This window comes from Passer montanus, unplaced genomic scaffold (genome assembly GCF_014805655.1).
Source record: "Passer montanus isolate IOZ18808 unplaced genomic scaffold, ASM1480565v1 scaffold14, whole genome shotgun sequence".
Lineage (NCBI taxonomy): Eukaryota > Metazoa > Chordata > Aves > Passeriformes > Passeridae > Passer > Passer montanus.
The window spans coordinates 6,439,009-6,459,625 of NW_024360941.1; the positions used below are offsets into that span (position 1 = coordinate 6,439,009).

General features: G+C 35.9%; 1 long non-coding RNA gene across 1 annotated transcript in view; it reads right to left on the reverse strand.

The window, feature by feature from the left end:
• Nucleotides 1-3,114: 3,114 nt before the first annotated feature.
• LOC120497983 overlaps nt 3,115-20,617 on the reverse strand; it is a 29,917-nt gene continuing 12,414 nt past the window's right edge. Inside the window, exons 2-3 of the long non-coding RNA XR_005626603.1 lie at nt 9,514-9,620; nt 3,115-3,235 (exon numbers count right to left, since the gene is read on the reverse strand). This is a non-coding gene — a long non-coding RNA (uncharacterized LOC120497983). The remainder of the gene's footprint in view (nt 3,236-9,513; nt 9,621-20,617) is intronic.

The following is a 20,617-nucleotide window of genomic DNA, read 5'->3' on the forward strand; positions in this document are numbered from 1 at the left end:
GGTGGCATTTTCATGCTAAAGCTCCTTGAATTATATATAGAAGCCATTAATCAGGAGAAACTGATGAGGATTTTCAGCATTTCAAATGTGAGCATTGTCATCTCCCTTTAGACAGCCAAACAGCTAGCCTAATTTTAAAAATGCAGAGCATCAAGAATTTTCAAATTACTTCCAAAGATATGCCTTTCTTAAATCCTATCTAAACCTGCAACCTGTTGTTCACAGCTGCAGAGGAAAGCAGGAGTGAAGCATACAGGTGTGTCCTCCTGAGCGCCTTCAAGGTGTTCAGCATTTGCAGCTCAATTATATTTTCACTTCAGGAAGCCAATTCCCACTTAGGACTGGAAAAGTGAAGATCCTGTTTTACTGAGTCCCAAAGGAATGAAAGAATGGAACTTTAGGGGGAAGACTCTTTCAAGCATATTTCTACATGCAATCTCCTCTAACACCATATATGTATCCTGACCTTTTTTTTTTCCCCACAGCTTTCTCAAAGATTTCATTTCCATTTACAAGCATCATAACCAAATATTTTATTTGCATTTACTAAACTGATTGAAGGACACATCTCTTTTAACTACCTCCATAGCATTTCAGCCCCGCCTAACCTATGAAACAGCATAAACAATGAATATCCCATCAAATTATGCCACTGAAGATTACATTACATAAAATAACACAAAATTATGCATAGTTTAGAGACCTAAATGTAAACTTATTTTGACAAAAAATAATGAAACGGAGCAATAACAAATAATAAAAAAAATCTTAAAGAATGAACAGAACATTACAGAAATAAGGGAGCACACCCATGCCTGAGATAAAATGCCCACCCATGCTATTTGATAACACAAATGCCATTATTTAGGAGGAAAGAATACTCTAAGCCAAGAGAATTATGAGACAAAACTGATGGACAAGGAGAGAGGATCCACACTTCGTGTTTCCACTCACATAACTTCATAAACAGTATGTGTTGTGGAAAAATGCAATAAAAGAGGGAAGCAGCAGGTTGTTTTTCAGTCTATAGTTTTGTTACTAAATTATTTATCTTTCACTCCCTCCTCCAGAATGATCTGGTATCTTGAATGGCAAAGAGGATATAAAATGCTAAAACTAAAAATACTTGCAGCTTTCTGGAGCTATTCTGTGACTACATGCACTCTGATTTACTGTAATGAAAATATAAACTGTGTAATACAACAGGAATTAATTTATTATGAACAATAATGTGGGTCCAGAAACAAGAACACATCTTTGTAGTTACACTTTATGATTCAGATTCCCTATGGCTTGAAACACATTCATCAATCTCATTGATATTTTTACAATGCTGTAAAGTTTAAAATACAATTTAGAATTAAGACTGATGAGTACTGAATATGTATTAATGAACATAAGGAACACCTAGTTCAGAAAAAGCTTTCTGTATTCATCTCAGTAAGCTAACAAGTGCTAACAAGTTTGTTTTCTAGAACATACTTAAATGTGCTAACAAGTTTGTTTTCTAGAACATACCTAAATGAATATCACAGAAGATGTTTCAGCCATTGAAAAATAAGTCCAGTTTCAGAGGTGCAATACAATACAATCATACCACGACAGCAGTAGGAAGTTCAAACAAGTGAAGATTGTTTTGTGTCTCACACCAGCCTCCATCCAACAGTACTGTATGCTTATTTCTATTCCAAAATTGTGAGCTCTCAAGACAACATTTCATATCCCAGGTAACATGAACAATCATGGGAAATGTTTTCACTTTTTTAGGAAACAAGTTTGATGCCTAGCCCAAGATATCTATGCTTGTCACTTGAACAAAAATCCAAGGTAATTAATTTAGTTATTTTAAACTCCTGAACTGCTCTTCTCAGTTTAATTACGTATTGGTAAAAGTATATTATAATAAAGATGCCAGAAGAGTTAGGTTCATACCCATAGTAAACAGTTTCATTTTATTTACTAGATTAAAGAATTTTATCTGGTTACTGAAATAGCTCATTCAAAACCTAACGTTTCAGTTCTAGCAGTGACAACATATTGCTTTGTTATAACAGCTGTAATATTTCATGCTTGCTGGTGTCACTTTCATGAAACAAGCTTTGTCCAACATCATAATGACTTCTTGAAAGGTCATGCAGTGATATGCATGTGAGGTCATGGTTGCTGAGTTTCATACAAGATGAAATCCACTGAGGGGATAACAATATTCACAACTACTACCATTTTTATGAGACACCTGGATGTTACACCAGAATGAAATATATTTCTTCCAGAAAGATTTTGTTTATCTGGGAACCTATGAATGAACAACATGGGCAACACAAACTCTAAAAGTGACTTTTTCTATCAACTGCAACTGTTTTCCATGAACACATTTCAGAAACAAATCACTCCACTGTATCTAAGCTAGAAGTACATCTGACTGTAGGAAATACCTTAGCACAGCAATCACAGCTGAAGAGCTGAAATGTGAGCTACTTTCATTCAAGTTACAACTGTTTAAGTAGCTCGGCCTACATAGAAGAGAATGCCCAAAAATTCCACACATTCATTTTGAATCAAAATAAAAGCATTTCACTAGGAGATATTTCACATTCATTTCTTAGAATTTTTTTATGTATGTGCATTAGATTTGTTAAAATACAGATTTTTTTTTAATGAACTTTTTTGAAAATCTATACTCTTTAAGAGTTTTGGTTTTATTTAAAAATTGCACTACCAAAAAATTTTCCGTTGCTCTGTAGCTAGAAAAACACAGGCATTATTCTTTTTTGACTTTTAAGCTAAAGAAACACCTGGAAACATAGAACAAATAGATGGTCTGTACTTCTGGTTCTGTTCTGTATTATTCTACTATATTTCGGTTTTATCTTGACATTGAGAGGATTTCAGTCGGAATGGAAGACAGAAGATGCTAGTTACCTTTTCTGTCCAATTAAACCTATTAATTCAGAAGTCCTTAAAATACATTGCAAAAGAAGATGCAGCTTATACATAATGTAAGGCAGGGGTGTATCAGTCTCTCAATTAAAAATTAAGGAAGCTGAGAGGAGATACCTTAAGGGACTTTCTCAAGGTCACACAAAGTCAGGAAGATCCTGCCAGTAGATTCTCCCAACCCAGAAAAATAGACAATATTTTGTCTATATACAAACTTACTTATATCCATATATCTGTGCATGTTTTCAAAATATCTTCGATTTCCTTTAATTCCAGAACAATTCCATCTTTTCAGCTGTAATGTTAAAGAGAAATAAGCAGATTTCAGGCTGATGAACAAACTGGGTTTGAATGCTGAAGTCATTAAGGACTCAGGAGAAGCTCACAAACCATGCTACAGAGGCAGTCTGACACTAAAATCTGCATATGCAGGCTGATGCAGTGCATAGCATGCTCCACATGTGTTGATGCTGACACAGGAGGAACAATATGGCTAATACACCATCTCCCACACAATTAATCAGAGATAGCATCTTCAAGTTTTCTTCATTTATTTCTAACATTTAACACCTTTCTTCAAAGGTGCCATGAGAAGTTCCCAAGTATTTTATGTATTAACAAACAGGTGCAAGTAGCAAAGATAGCTTCTTAAATGTAGGCCATAATAAAAGACAAAGCTAATTACTGATTAATAGAAAAGCATAAGATAGAGACAAGGTATTATTGAGGTCATACATTGCAATGATTAATGAATGTTTTCCAGAAAACATTCACTGAAAAATTACTTGTAAAATTATGTTCCTCTAAGAATTAATTAATCTAAAAGCTTTAAGAAAACATAAAAGCACAATAATCAGGAAATTGGGTAAGCAGTTAGTTCTAATTTGTAAAAATAAAATTCGTATAATTGATTAGTCTGAAAGCAATTACAGAGCTGGCACAGCCTTCAAACAAAAATCAACTTAAGAACAGCATACTAGTAATTGTCTTTTATTCATCTTCCCAGTACACTTATTTGCAAAAAAATAGCCAGAATTGCTGTTTTATTTTTTTTGTGTATGGAGGAAACAATACTATGTATGTGCAAAAACATGGTCTGAAAACATCCCACTATCAGCCTGCTGTCTGTGACTAATGGCAAAAGAGAATTTCAACCACATCAGTCAGACTTGCATTCCAGCTTGGTTTATAGCCCATATGAAAAAGACCTCAGACAATGTCCTTCATCAAACTCTTTTTAATGTTTGAGAAATCGTCCTCCTGTTTGTGATATTCAGAAGTGTCATGAGAAGGAGTTTGTGATATTTTTTTTTCTTCCAGAAATTGCAATGATGGCCACATGTCACCAGGGTGAATGCTTGTGAGGAACAAGCCTAATAAATCATCTGCAACTACATTTGTAACAACACTGTCTTCTACATGTAGGAGACTGGAAAGAAAATTTACCTGTGATGCTACATAAAATCCTTCATGGGCCACATCTGGCCTACAGCATCTCATTTGTGAATTTCCAGCACAATAGATGTCTTGAAGCCCTCTATTGGATGCTGTGACTGTTTTGCAACAGTGACTGCTGCTTAGTAAGTGTTTATTTCAACTTTGTGTGCCATAGAAAAAGCTACAGAAGATCAAAGCCAGAGTGAGATTTTTGAGGTGAAGAAACACTGAATAATTGAGAAAAGAAAAAAATATCATTTAAGATGTGTGTTGTTTATTTGAGGTCACTGCTATAACAGGGCACCAAATACACCACAGCAGAACATCCAGAATATCAAAAGTGCCAAAGGCAGGGTTGTTCATATAGTATATAGTTTATGAATACTAAATCATTTTGCATCAGCAAACCTTATAACTAAAAATGACAAAGGACATACAAGAAGTGATGTGACCTCTGACCATGGGAATATTACTATTTAAGATCTTGCTGACTCAGTTCAGTTCAGAGTTGGCTCTAACACATGCTTTAATATCTTTTGACTTTCAGTACCTGCTTAAATTCAAGTTTATATATATATATAATCTTTTCTCAAACAGGAGTTGGTATAATATATCACTAGTAGGCAGATGTAGGTGAAGAAAGGAAAAAAAATTCTTGGGGGTGAAAATTGAAGTGAATTTTTTTTTCCCTCCACAGAAATTAAGAACTTAAAGAAAAATCAGTTGTAGTTTTTCAAATAAATAGAGCTGTATTACACCTGCACTATAATACCTTTGGACTTTTATTCACCATATGAAGAATTGCAAGCAAAAACCAATTAGCAGAAACTTTAAGACATTGCATATGCATAGCACACCTTAAAGCAGAAAGCAAGATCCTCAGAAGGAGGGGCTTTCAAAGCTAAGGAGAGCATACTTAGCAAGCTTGGAAATTATACAAAATTTGGAGGAGTTGTTGACTCCTCAAAACCAGGGAAGCCCTGCAGAGAGACCTTGATAAATTAGAGGGAGAGGGCTGGGCAATCACCAACCACACAAAATTTAACAGGGGGAAAAGTGCTGGATTCTGCATCTGGGACCAGGCAACCCAGGATATATGTAGACACTGGGGAATGAAATGCTGGAAAGCAGTGCTGTGGAAAGGGAGCTGGGGTTCCTGGTCAAGGGCACAGTGAACATGAGTCATGGTGCCCTGGCAGCCAGGAGGGCCACACATGTCCTGGAGGACAGTGCCAGCTGGGCAAGGGAAGGTATTGTCCCTCTCTGCTCTGCACTGGGGTGGCCTTGAGTGCTGAGTGCTTGAGTGGAAGCTGAATGAGGAGCAGCTGGGGTCACTTGGTCTGTTCAGCCTGGAGAAGAGGTTTTCTACATGCATTCAGGTGGACCATTATTCTGGTCAGTCTAACTTGAGAATTAATTTTACAAGTGAAAAAATCATTCAGAGAGAAAGGCAACATACAAAATACATTTCTAGACATGAAAAACTATTTTAGAGAAAATAATAAGGAAATGTTGCTAAGAAGAAATGATCATTGCACATACCCATGGTGGGTAAGAAAAGAGGGTTGCCTTGGGTCTGTCTGAGATGGAGTATATTTTCTTCATAGGAGCCCTGGTGGTACAATGTGGCTAAAACAGCATGTGTAACACTGAAGTTCTAGCTATTGAGAAGTAGTTCTTGCATTAGTCAAAACTTTCTCAGTTCCTTAGTTGGTCTCTGCCAGCAAGTAGGCTGGCGATGGGCAAGCATTTGGGAGGGAACACATCTGGCTCAAACTGGCCAAAAGGGAGCTCATGTCATATATCATCATGTTCTACAGTATTCATGGGGGGTTTTTTCTTCCAAAGTAGCTGTTGCTTAGAGATTGGCTGTTGGCCAAACCCAGGACACTGCAAACAACTGCAAACAAAATCAAAAACCCCAGCAGAAAGGCACCAAAATGACCCCAGAAAGCTATCTTCCTCCTTCCACTATACTGATTATCAATGTGGAACACTTGCTACAGGAAAAAACATTTCTCTATATTTAAGATCATGATGTTCATAAACATTCTGCAGAAAAACTTGACTTCGAATTTGAGATGCTCTAATTAAACAAACAGTTTTAGTTAGCACAGCAGCTGATCACTAGGGGAAGACTTTGCTGTATACAAAAATAAATGCTCTGAAAATACTGCATTAATTTAAAATATAACACACATGAACACAGGTATATGTATCATATACAAAACATACATATACACACAACTTAGAAATGTTTGTGTACACACAAAATAGATTTTGACCTGCTGCTGTTTATATAATTGGGTCTGTTGAACAGTTCAACAGAAGTAATTGTGTAATTAAAATTGAAAGAATACAGTAAATTTAAGAATTAGTTAAAGTTTAAAAGTCATGTCATTCCCAAGAGTAGAGTGGCTAGATTCAGACTATCTGCAAATACTGCTAGCCTCAGCCAGAGAATGTGTACTTTTAACTTGAAACTGCTGTAAGGAATCTACTTGCTCATGGAGATATAGCAATGATATGCTTGTTGGGTTTTTTTCAAAATTGTGTTAGCACAAAATACAACTTACCTGTGAACTTATGAAATGACAGTGAGGACACTTTTATTCTACACGAATAATTTCAAGTTTTCACCTGTTGTTGTCCTGCACCAGGTTAACATTACATTTTACTTCTGAAAGTCAAAATCTGATGACTCAGAGGCAAGCTGTTTTTACCTTCCTTCACCTTGTTTGCACAAAATAGATATTTCATGCCAAAGTGTAGAGTCCGTACATATCAGACTCAAAAGTAAATTTGGGGAAAAAACCCCAAACTTATATTCACTTCAACAGCCTTTGGAATCGATTACAGTTTTAATTAGCAATTGGAAATGCAAATTTTAAGATACACTTGATTTTTCTCTCAGATAAACATTCAAAATACTTTGGTTTGTTAAAACAGATTAAATAGCCCATGAGAGTCATTGATCGACTACATTCATAACTTAGCAGATATATTAGAAGATAGTTTAAGTAGCATTATCATGCAAAAAAGAGCTAGAAAATATATCTCTATTATATACAGACATGTCAGTGTCCAGGGGCTGAGAGATATATCTACACTTACACATATTTTTAAATACATATGTGCACATGAACATTGTAACAAAATATCAATTACCTCATTAATGTTCTAATGTTGCATTTGCCCAGCTCAACATTATTAATGGTAAAATCATCCTGAAGGAGTTGGTCCCTATGTTCCATAATTAATTTTCTTCTTTAATTCTGCCATAGAATTCTGCTTTCCTGGATTTTACAGTTACACATATCAAGTTCCCAGTGCTGGTTAAATACTTTAAGAATATGGACACATCTTTGGGAAAAAAAAAAAAAAAAAAAGGCAAAAAAGCAGCTATCTAGAACCACTTAGTTGTTTGTTGCTTTGCCATTATCCAGAATAAAGTATCCATGTACATCTAATTTTTCCAAAACTTTAGGTTAACCCTACTGCCTGGGCTTTGTCCCATGAAAGCATTGCAGTCACCCAAATTCAGACTACATCACGCACACCATGCTTAGAACTGCTGCATGACTCAGCTGTAAACAAACAAAAAAGGCTACTTGTAAGTAACTTTGTAAGTCATATTCTATGGTCAGATGCACCTGATGCTGCCATTAAGAGCACAAGATCAAAACACTTATGATGTCAACAGTTTCCCTTTTGGGGGTTTGTTGGCATTGTTTTCTGGCATTTTTTTTTCACCCAGCGACAAGAAAACTGTAAAGCATTGCCTTAAGGACAACCTTACAGATTCCATTCTTTAAGGAATCAACATCAATTTTCCTCTAGCTGGCTGACCTGAATTTGAGGCCCATATTTCCTCTTGCTTATCCTTTATCAGTGTCATAAATAAATCACTGTAACATTCAAACCTTTCAACCTGATAAAATACAGTTCCATTATATGACCTTTCTCATACAGCATGTTATCAGATTCTGATATATACTGTCCCATGATGTCACAATTTCTTGGTCATTTATTTTAAAGTCTAATTCTTATCGGTTACTTCCCTCTGCAGCTTCAAGAGCAGTTAAAAGCTCAAGTTACTGCTTTTCTAGATTATTTCCTACATCATTCCATATTCTGCTGAATAGTTTACTCAGAATGGTCTCCAGAAGCATTTGGTGTTCTTTCACAGATGAAAAAACACCTGAATTATAAAAAAATACATTCACGATTTTTTACACAAGTTTTCTCCTAGAAACTACAATTAGCATTTATCAGGGTTCATGGAAAGTTGAAAAATTCAGGAGAAATATTTTTTCTTCTTCTTTATTGCTTGGATACAAGAATTTAGCTCATAGGAACAATGACCAAGGTAAGGTGAGTAAACAGATCTTTTTCAGTATCCTCTACTACAGACATAAATATATGACTTATATTTAAAATGTATCATTCTGTGTACTCCGCTCATTTTGCAACCAGATCACCAAGGCTAAAAAACAAAAACCCTGAAATATATAGTTCTCCTAAGAAATACAAGCACTCCAAGAATTTAAACTTTTCAATAGCAGAATTTTACTGGGAAATATTTTCAACACAAAGCAATCCTAATTTAAGAACTTAATTTTGTCAGTTAACATTTTAAATCAACAGTGGGCAAGATAGCGAAAGCAAAGTGGTCTGAGAAGCAAACTGCTGCTAGAATAACTGTGCAAAATCATGTCTGAGTGAAGGACAAAGTGTGAAGGAAATTTAGACTGATATCTCAGAACTAAGGAAAAAGGGGAAGAGGAATAATTCATTCATCATTTTACAGAACTGCTATTAGAAACATATGGCAAATGCTGCAAGTCAACACAATCACATGCAATACATTTGACTCAGTAACAGAAAGGAAAATATGGCAAAGCCTGAAGATGCTGAATAATATTCTGGATACTAATAAATGAGGTGTCAACAAATGAATTAACTTTAAAAACATTCTCTCTCTAGCAGCACCAACTTTTAAGTTCACCACAATTCAGTTCACTGGGGTTGAAGAGGCATGCTGTGATCTGCCCAAGATTTGATTATCACTGTTGTACAGATTCCAAACTGGTTTTTAGAATGCTAAAATTCAAAGAGAACATTATATGACCTTACCTGTGAACTCAAAGCTATGTTTTTCTCAAAACACCAGGCAATCATGAAATCAGCTCTATGTCATACACACTGCAACTCTTCCCACCTTGCTGCAGATGACTTGCTGACTGCTTGTGGTAAACATGCACAATACACATATTAGCTCTTTCATCATTAAAGTCTAAGTCTTTCAAAAGAAGATGATGAAATCACACTTCTTTCACACATAATTTACTGAACTAGCAAATATACTTAACATGACTAAAATTTGCTCCATATTTTGTCAGAATTTTTTAAAGAATATCCATTTATTTGTTCATTTGGTTTAGTGAATCTTTCAGACCCTGGTGGATTTTACCAGCTGAGAGAAACTCATGGAAAAACAAAAAAAGGCAGAAAAATCCCCTCACAACAGCCACCACTTGAGATCAGTTAATATATAATTCTTGCATATTCTGAACAATAAATTAAGCTTAGATATATGAAAAATAATTTTATATTACACTAGATATCATAAGATATAGTCTTCATTCATTTGTAACACTCCACAAATATTAGAAGCATTTTCAGTTTCCTCCAAGAAGCAAATATATGCTTCTATAATTGTAAAGATAAGAAAACCAGTTAGATATGGTTTACAAACAAGACTTTTTCATCAGGAGTTTTGTGACAGAACATGGAGAACTTAAAACTGCTGAATTACAGCTGCTTAACTGTAAACCGATTCATCTATCTGCTTTTGTTCTGAACAGCCATTCTAAATACTGCATTTGACTGTGCACTTCTGTGTGACAGAATGTACTAAACAAATTCTATCAGGTTTCCATAGATGAAAGAGATTGAGATGAAACAGCTTCTTGCACACAATCTGGTCTCTTTGATTACATTTACAGACCCTCCAGTCATTCCACAACCCCACCAGTCCTTTGCTACAGCTTTCAAGCTGTGACAATTTAGATAAGTGAAACATTAAATAGCTCATTATAAGTCCACTTCTGCACCATAGGAATTGATGGCAGCGTTGCTGTTTACTTCACTGGGAGCTGGATTACAGTTTGAAACACATCACAGATACATTCATCAGAAACATTTAAAATTCAGAGACTTTCCAAACTTCTTCAAATCAGTTATACTGAACCAATCTTACTACAAATTGGGAAGAGGTGACAGGTCAGTTTTTCGAGTACTATAAAAAGCCATTGAAATGAAGTTTTACTTGTTCTGCCATTTTCATCCAAATATCTTGCTATGGGTTTGTGACAAGAAATCATCAGGAAATGAAAAGCTGTTTCCCACAAATTCAACATAATAGAATAAAAAGAGCAGGGACAAAAAAAGTTTTAAAATTTTCTTCCAAAACAGGTAAAATCTTTGTCTGCCAGAAACTGATGTACTATGAAGAAGTTACCAGTATGCATGTAATTCAAGATTCCAGCTTATAAGAAATTGCATAAGCAAGCAGCTTTGGTAATTTAGCATAAAAGATAGTAGAAGTCCAGTGTAGTCAGAATGAGACATAATGCAAGTGGGTGTGCATTTCCTTCTCTCTTTCATCAGACCAAAGAGGCAAAGCCCAACCAGCCTATGATACAACAGATAGATTCTAAAAAGACCAAAACAACTCTTCCAGAGAGAGGTTTTATGTGTTATTCACAACAGCTCTGCTACCTGCCAAGGAGTTTGTTACTATATGTGAGAAAGGCCTTAATTCCGGATAATGCCCTAACACTACCATCCTGCCAAGGTAAAGAACTTGCATTTTTATCTTAATTTTAAGAGGAGGTAGTGTTGCTTGGCAAAATTGTGTCATTGCCAAATATCAAAAAAATCCCCTGAAAGCCCAGGAAAAAAAAATAGGAAAAGTTTGTGATAAATTAATTGTCATAATTTTCAATAGTTTATTTTCAATCCTATTCAAGACAAGGAAACTGACTTGAATTCCTGAGAAATTTGAGGAAGAGAAGATGTATAGAAGTTCCTGCCATATCTGCCAACTTCTACATGAGCTTTTATATTAAGTGAGCTGGAATCAATTCATTAAAACAATGATTTAAAAGCCAAGACAAGGGCCATCAGGAAAGCAAGCAGTGGAAGAAGCAGTTTCAAGAGAAAGAACGTCATAATCATATAGAGACTTTTTTTCATTTGACCTGGAAAGGTAAGGGAATGGCTAATATTAGAGTCCCTTGTGAGGCATTGTGGTCTTATGTTCAAATAAAACAGATTACCGTTTCTAGTGTTTTGTAAAAGGTCTGATAGGTATTCAAAAGTTTCACTTAATTTTTTGGGTGACAGAAATATTAGAGATAAGCCGCAAGTATTATTTTTAAGTCTTGTCAAACAGTTTGTCTGATCTTGTAAAATTTTAGAGCCCAGAGTTTTACTGACTCAGCCCACACACTTGAGCATATATCCTGACCACAGGCCAGCTGCATGCCAGAATAAGAGATGAACATGCATGTTAGTTTCCTACAGCAGAAAACCCAGACGTGAAAGAGCAGCAAGTTCCTGTGCACCTCCTAGTAGTCATCCTTTTCCAGATTCACCAGGGAATTAAACATTGTGTCAACTGTACCCGTCCTTAAGTGTAGACACAGGCATCTTCCTCAAACCGTCTAAAGCAAAGTCCTTCAGTTTCCTACAGCAGAAAACCCAGACATGTGAAAGTGCAGTGAGTTCCTGTGCACCTCCTAGCAGTCATCCTTTTCCAGGTTCACCAAGGAATTAAACATTGTGTCAACTGTACCTGTCCTAAAGTGTAGACACAGGCATCTTCCTCAAACCGTCTAAAGCAAAGTCAGAGGTACCAACACTGGACCAAACTACCTCTGACTTTCAGAACAGTCTAAAACTGAATCACAACCTTAATGAATCACTACTACACAGCAAAGGTTTAAACTTCTGCTTAGATTTTAGGCAAAATTTCCAAAATTAGTTATATTAGAGGATGTACATTTTGGAAAAACTGTGGAAGACATCTGGCCTTGAAATGCTGAATACATTTTACTTATATAGTTTAAAGCCTTATTTTTAAATTAACTTAGTTCAACCAACACTTTTAGTCAAGCAAGTGTCACAGCATCTTCTTTCTTATGCAGCATACTTCACTGGAAGGATGAAAGTATATTGCTAAGCAGTATACCTCCTGAAACAAAGCCTTTTTGTTCAGTGCAATTGCCAAATCATAGCAAAAGAAAAAAAAAAAAAGAAAGTAAGTTTAGATTTACATATTTGTGTGTGTACATGCATGGAGACAAAAAAGCCCCACACACAACCAACTTAGAAGAAAGCGTTATGCTACGTTCAAATGTCAATTTACCACTTGTCAAGGCTAAAAATTTCTTGGGCATCATTTTCAAATAATCATTAAGGACATGAAAATTTGCACAGCCCTGGTTGTATTTGAAGCACTCTGTTTATTAGAACTGCAGTTAACTCAAAATTGCATGACAGAAAAACAAAACAGTCATTTAATGTTCAACCTGAATGTTTATCAAATGATGGCAACAGCAAAACTCAGAGGCTGATTGGGCTGTTACAGTCATTTTAAGGTGATGCAAGTTTACTTATCTGCTCTGATGACAATGGAGACTGATGCAGGCACCTTGGGCTGAAAAATAGGAGGCATTGTTCCAGGAATACCATATTGCTGTTCTGGAATCACCACATTAAAACAAGTACATGAAAACAAAATTGTTTTTTAAAAGTTTTTATTTCCCCTTACAATACAATAATTAGGTTTTTTGGGCTAAGTCTAGTAGAGCATACGTCATTTGGCATACTGCTGTGAATGGCAGTGAGCAATATTTATAGAGATTTATTCTTCCCAATGTCTCCAAAATACACTCAAAGCTTGACAGATAAGATGATGATGATAATAAACCATTTATCAAATTGAAATGCAGTCACTTCTGGGGTGAGCTGTGATATTAATATTTTCTTCTCTGTGCTCATTGTACCCCTTAGAGAGTAGCATTATCTGATTGGACTGCAGCTACAAAATTGCTTCAAGATCCCTACCAACAACTGGGAGAATTTCTTCTGATTTATAGGGGCTAAAAACAAAAGGTATTCATGCTGCCCTAAATCTGAATGTCTGCATTGGAGATAATACAGATTTTTCAGCTTAGCAGGATACTACACCAGGAATGTAACATGTCTGGAAGAGAAGATCCTATCACTCTATTGCACTGCTAACACTGAGACAGGTGCTGACCAGCCTCATCAGATCTCATGAAAGCTTTTTTACTTTGCTAGATTAATTTCTAAGTTTAATTGTCTCCTCTTCAAAATGAGGAGACAATTGTTGTCTTACAGACTCTACACAGGTTTTCTTTGGCTGCCATTTTTTTAAACAAATTCATGCCCATTGCATGCAGTAATTTTACCATCTTGTGAGGTTTAAACTACTTCAGTATGGAAATGGGAAAAAACTTATTGCTCAATTTCTTAATATTGAAAATATATACTTCTTCTACAAGTAGATAGCATAAAGCATTATTTCAAGCATATTTATTAACTAAAAGAAATGTATCTCACCGTATAGAAGGCCTAATAGCCAAGGGGAAATTTCATTATATATATATATATATATATATAAATATATAAAAGAAAGGGTAAATCTTGATAATAATACTCTTTCCTTCACAAAAATAAAGCTCATTCTTTTGAAGCATTGATATTAGCGATACGTCATCCCCTCCTTAATTACTCTATTAAGAAATTGGAATGTTGAGATCACGTGTTGTACCCTTAAAAAATATAAAATTGCAAGAACAAAAATAGTTCATTAATTCCTGAAAATCCAAATTTTAAGCCAAGGAAATTAGTCGAACAAGTCACTGTTTCTTCTAAATAATATTTCAGCAGGAAGAAACATTATTAACTCTATTGACATCCCTTTAGTTTAGAAACAGACATTTAAAGTAAACCAATAATATTTAAGTCTAGATTTTTCTCTGATAGAAGACCTCAGTGCCATAGAATGCATCAACCAACAACATTTCACTGAACCATTTCTGCACTTTGCTCATTGTAACTCATGACCACTCACCCCTACAGTGACACTCAAACATGAGCAAACAAATTATGTGGAGGAGAACTTCACCACTTTCTCCCAGTAAATATCACGTGTCACATCCAAGAGTTCCATTAATAAGTCAAGTTTAAAAATAATTCAACTACAAGGTTGGGAATTAGACTTCTTTTTCATCACCTCACTACTTTCACATAGCTTGTGGAAAAGCAGAATTACTGGCAAAAGTGCAATGGAACCACGTAACAGAGGTGCCTCCCAGGAGCAGTCAAGGTTGGTGCTAAATGCTGTCCAGAATGGCTAAAATACCACACTCCTTCCCATGAAAGGCACAAGTCTCCTCTTCCTTTTCCTCCACTAACAAAATCTGAGTTACTTAAATCAACATGCAATTAGTTATACTCTTGTTAAGCACAAAATACTAATATTTTGCCTATTTATGCTTTCTATATATTACAATTTCCACAAATATGCCAATACAAGCAAGATACACAATGCATAATGACACATCCTTGCATATCAAATAACTATTGAAATAAAAAGATCAACCCATCTCTCTCCTCAGATGTGCTATTCATCACTTGAAACTATGTAATTGCCAAGTTAAAGTCCAGATTTTATCTGGGTCAGATTCACTTGATCTAAAAATAAAACTTTGTTCCCTGAAAGCTTTCCAACTAGAGCAGGCATTCCCTTAAGCCCATAAAATAAAAATAATATCAGCATCAGAGATACTAAAATATGAACACAGAAATAGAACACTGAAAGGATTGGGGTTGCTTGAATTTGGAGTATAAATTCTACAAATGTAATTCCAAGTGCTTACTTTACAGCAATATTACTATAGTGGATATGTCTCCTTAGAAACAGAGTCAGCTTTCATTCAGCTTTAGTGGGAACATTAATACTGTAATTTCTTACCACTTTGCAGCTTTGAAGGATGACAGAAATGAAATAGAGAGGCAATTATTTTAGCTTCTACTGGCATACCAGTTTTCTGTTATGTGCACTTTAAAAATTCCAGACTGATATATCTAGAAATTTCTTTTCAGCTCTTTTTATATTGGCAATGCTAACCACGCCACACACTTCTCAGTGATCACTTTTTCTAGTGCAATCCTTACGTTTTACCTAGTCTGCTGAAAAAGCTACCTAAAAAGTCTCCATTTGCTTCTCCTCCATACAAGCTCCAAATTTCCAATTTTGTTCCATTTGCTTTTTGTCCATTCCAACATTAGGAGTCACTCAACAAGAGGAAGAGTATTTTGATGGTGAGACAATGTATCTCAGACACTTTGAATGTGGATGCGTTTCCTCTCCACCAGCATCTTCTCTTCCCTGGGGTGAATTCCCTCCTACTTCTCCATTTGTGAAAGGGTAAAACAGATGGACAATGCTACTAAGGAGACTGCAAAATCTGCATTTAATAACCAGAAAGTCCACAGATAACTCAGCCAATTAAAACCAACCAGTCAGAAGTCAATTCTACCATAATATCCAAGGACTGTACATCACACTTCTCCCAGAAGCGTTGCCTCCAAAGGTCCAGGCATCTACCACAGTCTTCTTTCACAGTACTTTTCAGCTTTTATACCATGCAATTTGCACAGGTGCTAGGTGATAAAATGCCTGTTGTAGAGGAAGACAGACTAGAAACAAGCTCTATTTTTATGAAATAAATAAATATTAGGGGCTTCCAAGTTTATGTTAAATAATTACCTGAACCAAGAGCATTTTATCAGAGCAGAAGAGTTGGATTTGTGCTGATGGGAACAAAAAGAAAATAAAGTTACACAGCCCACTCATACTGTTTCCCATCAGTGCTGTGTTCATATAAATAACCATGACTGTCAAATATTTTTTCCTGCTTTTGGTTTCTTCTGGCAAGTCACAATACTAGCTGCTCAAATCAGAAGGAGAAAAAAAGCATATCTAAACATATCATTATTATGGTGGTCTACTTCCCTGTAATCCAGGATTACAGGATTGCAACTGAAACAGTTGAAGGCATTAATTCAATACAGAAGTAAAATCACCCTATCAAAAAAATTAAAAAGCAATTGATTTTATTTTTTTTAATTTTGGAAGCATTCTGGAAGTTGCTCTGCACAGCAGCTGAATGGAGCCTAGATTTCAGAGTTTATCTTCCCATATCTTGCAAGGCAACAATGATTTCCAACCTATGTGATCTTTCTTTAATATAATAAGGAAGGAAATATACATAGGTTCTTTACCACATGAGACAAGAAAAGTCAGCTCCAAAACCCATCAAAATCTTTTCCACGCTTAGATCCTATTTCTCTGGGTAGGATGTTAATTTTTCCCTACTGGTAAGGAGCTGGTCCTCATGCGCTGAAAAAAAGCATCCTTGATAAAGGTCATTCTCTGTATAAGGTCTATAATTTCCTTTCTAAATTTCCCCAGTGTTTTAATCTTATCACACTAGATAGGAAGTAACTCAGTGACTCATACTGCACACACCCCAAGAAGGAAGATAAACATTCAAGGATCTGCTATGTCAATACCTTTTACATCAAAAAATGACCAATTCTTCTGCTCCATTTCCAACAAAAAAAAAAAACCCACATTTTTTTGTTTTCCATAATTTACTTCTCAGGTTATTCTTTATCACCTTTACTTGGTGTTCTTTTCATGTCTTACCACAGTTTGTTCTTTAGTTTCTCATTAGCTGCTTTCTAAAACACAGGCAACAATCAGTGGAAGCCATTACCATCCCAACTGCCTTTCCCTATTCTTGCTAGAAATATTTCCATTCTAATAGCATCTTTACAAAGTGATAAGTACTAGCTGAAGTTTAAGTGTGTTTGTACATAACTTCAAGGTGGAGAGGAGAGAAACATGAGACAAGAAAAGTCAGCTCCAAAACTCATCAAAATCTTTTCCACGCTTAGATCCTATTTCTCTGGGTAGGATGTTAATTTTTCCCTACTGGTAAGGAGCTGGTCCTCATGCGCTGAAAAAAAGCATCCTTGATAAAGGTCATTCTCTGTATGAGGTCTATAATTTCCTTTCTAAATTTCCCCAGTGTTTTAATCTTATCACACTAGATAGGAAGTAACTCAGTGACTCATACTGCACACACCCCAAGAAGGAAGATAAACATTCAAGGATCTGCTATGTCAATACCTTTTACATCAAAAAATGACCAATTCTTCTGCTCCATTTCCAACAAAAAAAAAAAACCCACATTTTTTTGTTTTCCATAATTTACTTCTCAGGTTATTCTTTATCAGCTTTACTTCGTGTTCTTTTCATGTCTTACCACAGTTTGTTCTTTAGTTTCTCATTAGCTGCTTTCTAAAACACAGGCAACAATCAGTGGAAGCCATTACCATCCCAACTGCCTTTCCCTATTCTTGCTAGAAATATTTCCATTCTAATAGCATCTTTACAAAGTGATAAGTACTAGCTGAAGTTTAAGTGTGTTTGTACATAACTTCAAGGTGGAGAGGAGAGAAATAAAATGTCTGGTCAGTCACCAAGGATTTGCTGGAAACACACACCTCTTCCTAAAGGAACTTGACTGAACCAAACATCATCAACACACATGACAAACACAAAAAAGTAGAAAGACTAAATCAGTAAAGCACAAAGCTTAGAGGTCATTTTTCTGAACAAAGATCCTCACACTAATTATTTTAGTGTTAAAGCTGATCAAAAAGTCAAATAGAAACAAGAAAGCACAGGCTTCCACACTCTAAACTGAGGCAATTATGGGAATGCCAATGCCCATCCTCCTTTTCTTTTGCTAGATGGAAGCCCCTCTATGCTGCTCTCATGTGGCTCCACCTGGAGTGCTGCAGCCAATCTGGGCTCCCCAGCACGAGAAGGACATCGACCTGCTGTAACGAGTCCAGAGGAGACCACCAAGTTCATGAGAGAGATGGAGCATTTCTCCTATGAGGAAAGGCTGAGAGGAGTGGGACTGTTCAGCCTGGAGAAGAGAAGGCTTCATGGTGACCTAACTGCAACCATCCAGGACCTAAAGGGCACCTACAAGAAGGCAGGGAGAAGGACTTTTCACAAGGGTATATAGTAATAGGACAAGGGGCAATGGCTTCAAACTGAAAGAGTGTAGGTTTAGATTAGCTCTTAGGAAGAAATTCCTTACTGTGAGGGTGGTGAGGCACTGAAACAAGATGCCTAGAGCACATGCCCTACCCCTGGAAGTCTTGAAGACCAAGTTGGATGGAGCTCTAAGCAACCTGGTTTAATGAAAAGTGTCCCAGCCCATGTGACAGGGGAGTGTGAACTAGATGACCTTTAAGGTTCCATCCAACCTCAGCCATTCTATGACTATGAATTCACACTGCCTACTTCATTGCTTCTCCAGTCTAAAATGCTGGGAATAGAATCTCTGATATCCATTGTGTCATTTATTCAACAAGGTATTGTGTTGTCTTACATGAGTTAAGAAATTGGCAGAGGTAAGGGAGCTAAAGAAGGGCAGGAGGTGTGGCTAAAAGGGGGTTGAGATTTGTTTGCTTTTTCCCTCTCCCCTATTATAAGACAAATTTATAATTTAGGTTTCATTTGCCAAATTTGCTCCAACCTACTTCCACGCTAGCTGTACTATGCTAGCTGTTTTTATTTTGGGGCAGCTGAGATTGAATTATATCCTGAAGGTACTTTTCTGTATGTTCTGCAAAGCTTTTCCTGTTACTGTGGCAGCACCTAAAGGCACACTTTCACTATGCTGACACCTTAGAGAAGAAATAGGAGACAAACCTGTCTACGCTGTAAACATTTTTCCTTAGAAAGACAAGAGCACAAAGAACAGCATGGACTCTTGCTGGTTGTATCCAGCTATTGATACAAGATACTTAATCTAGGGATTATTTTTAGATTGGGTACGAGTTACCTGAAAGCTGGCAAGGCAAGGAATGGCAAAGAAGCAGTTCATTTGGTACAAAGAGTGTGGATCAGCAGATTGGCAAGAACGGCAACTGTAGAAAGAAAACTCAAGCTATTATGCCATGGCTCATAAGCAGGAAATCAGAGTGGGAAAAACTCAGTTTTGTGAGAGAATCTTTTGTTGTCATAGGCAATTTCCTACTTTCCATTTGAAGGCACAGTAATAAATAACAGCTGTAGCTGGATATGATGTCTCCATCTTATTACATTGAAATCAGGGACAGTAAAATTAGATGCTGCTTTGGCATTGCATATGATAGTGCCCTTTGTCAGAGGAAAAGTATCAGCATAGCTAGATCTCCGGATTTTACTTTCCTATCTAACGAAAAAAGTAGCTTCAGGAGATATCTCCTCAATACCTTATTTTCTTGTTCTTTTTTTTTTCTCCTCTCTTACTAAAGCAAGAAATAGCATGAGGCAGAGAGATGGGTTGTATTTGAGATTCCTCAAAAACTAAATTTGACAAGAGAGCTTGTTTGAAAATATAAGCTGGAAGATTTACACCAGATAAGAGAATATGAAACCTTCCAGTAGAAAACTAATCTCACATGCAAAAAATTAAACAGGATAAAAAGTAGTTTGTCATTGTCTGCCAATGAAACTATGTTTATTTCCTCCTACCACTATCTTCAAAGGGTGAGATGAAACCACAATGGGATATTTGACTTTGAGTACGTTTCTTTCTGTCAGTGAGCTTTAAAGTCATGTTCAGAAGTTAAAGGAAAGTTATGATTTTCCTTACAGAAAGAGAACTATCTCCTTTCAATAACTTTTTGAAATATTTTTGAAATCTGAGCTTGCATCCTAGAGCTAACATTTACCATGTGCTAGACAAATAAGACCATCCTAAATTAAAGAACTTTACATGTTCTTTGAAGCATTCTAGTGGTACATATCAGGAAGACTAAAACATGTAATTGAATCTTTTACATTAAACTGGATGTTTGCATTTTACATCTGGTTTATGTAAAGAAGAAAATAACACTGTTTACACCTACATCTGAGAAAAAGAAATAAAGTGTTTATAAAGATAACAAAGTAATATCCTGTATATATATACAGCATATATATATACTGTATATATATATATCCTCTATAGAATTTATGCACAATCCTTTCAGATACTCATATACTAATGTATACATTTAGTAAATT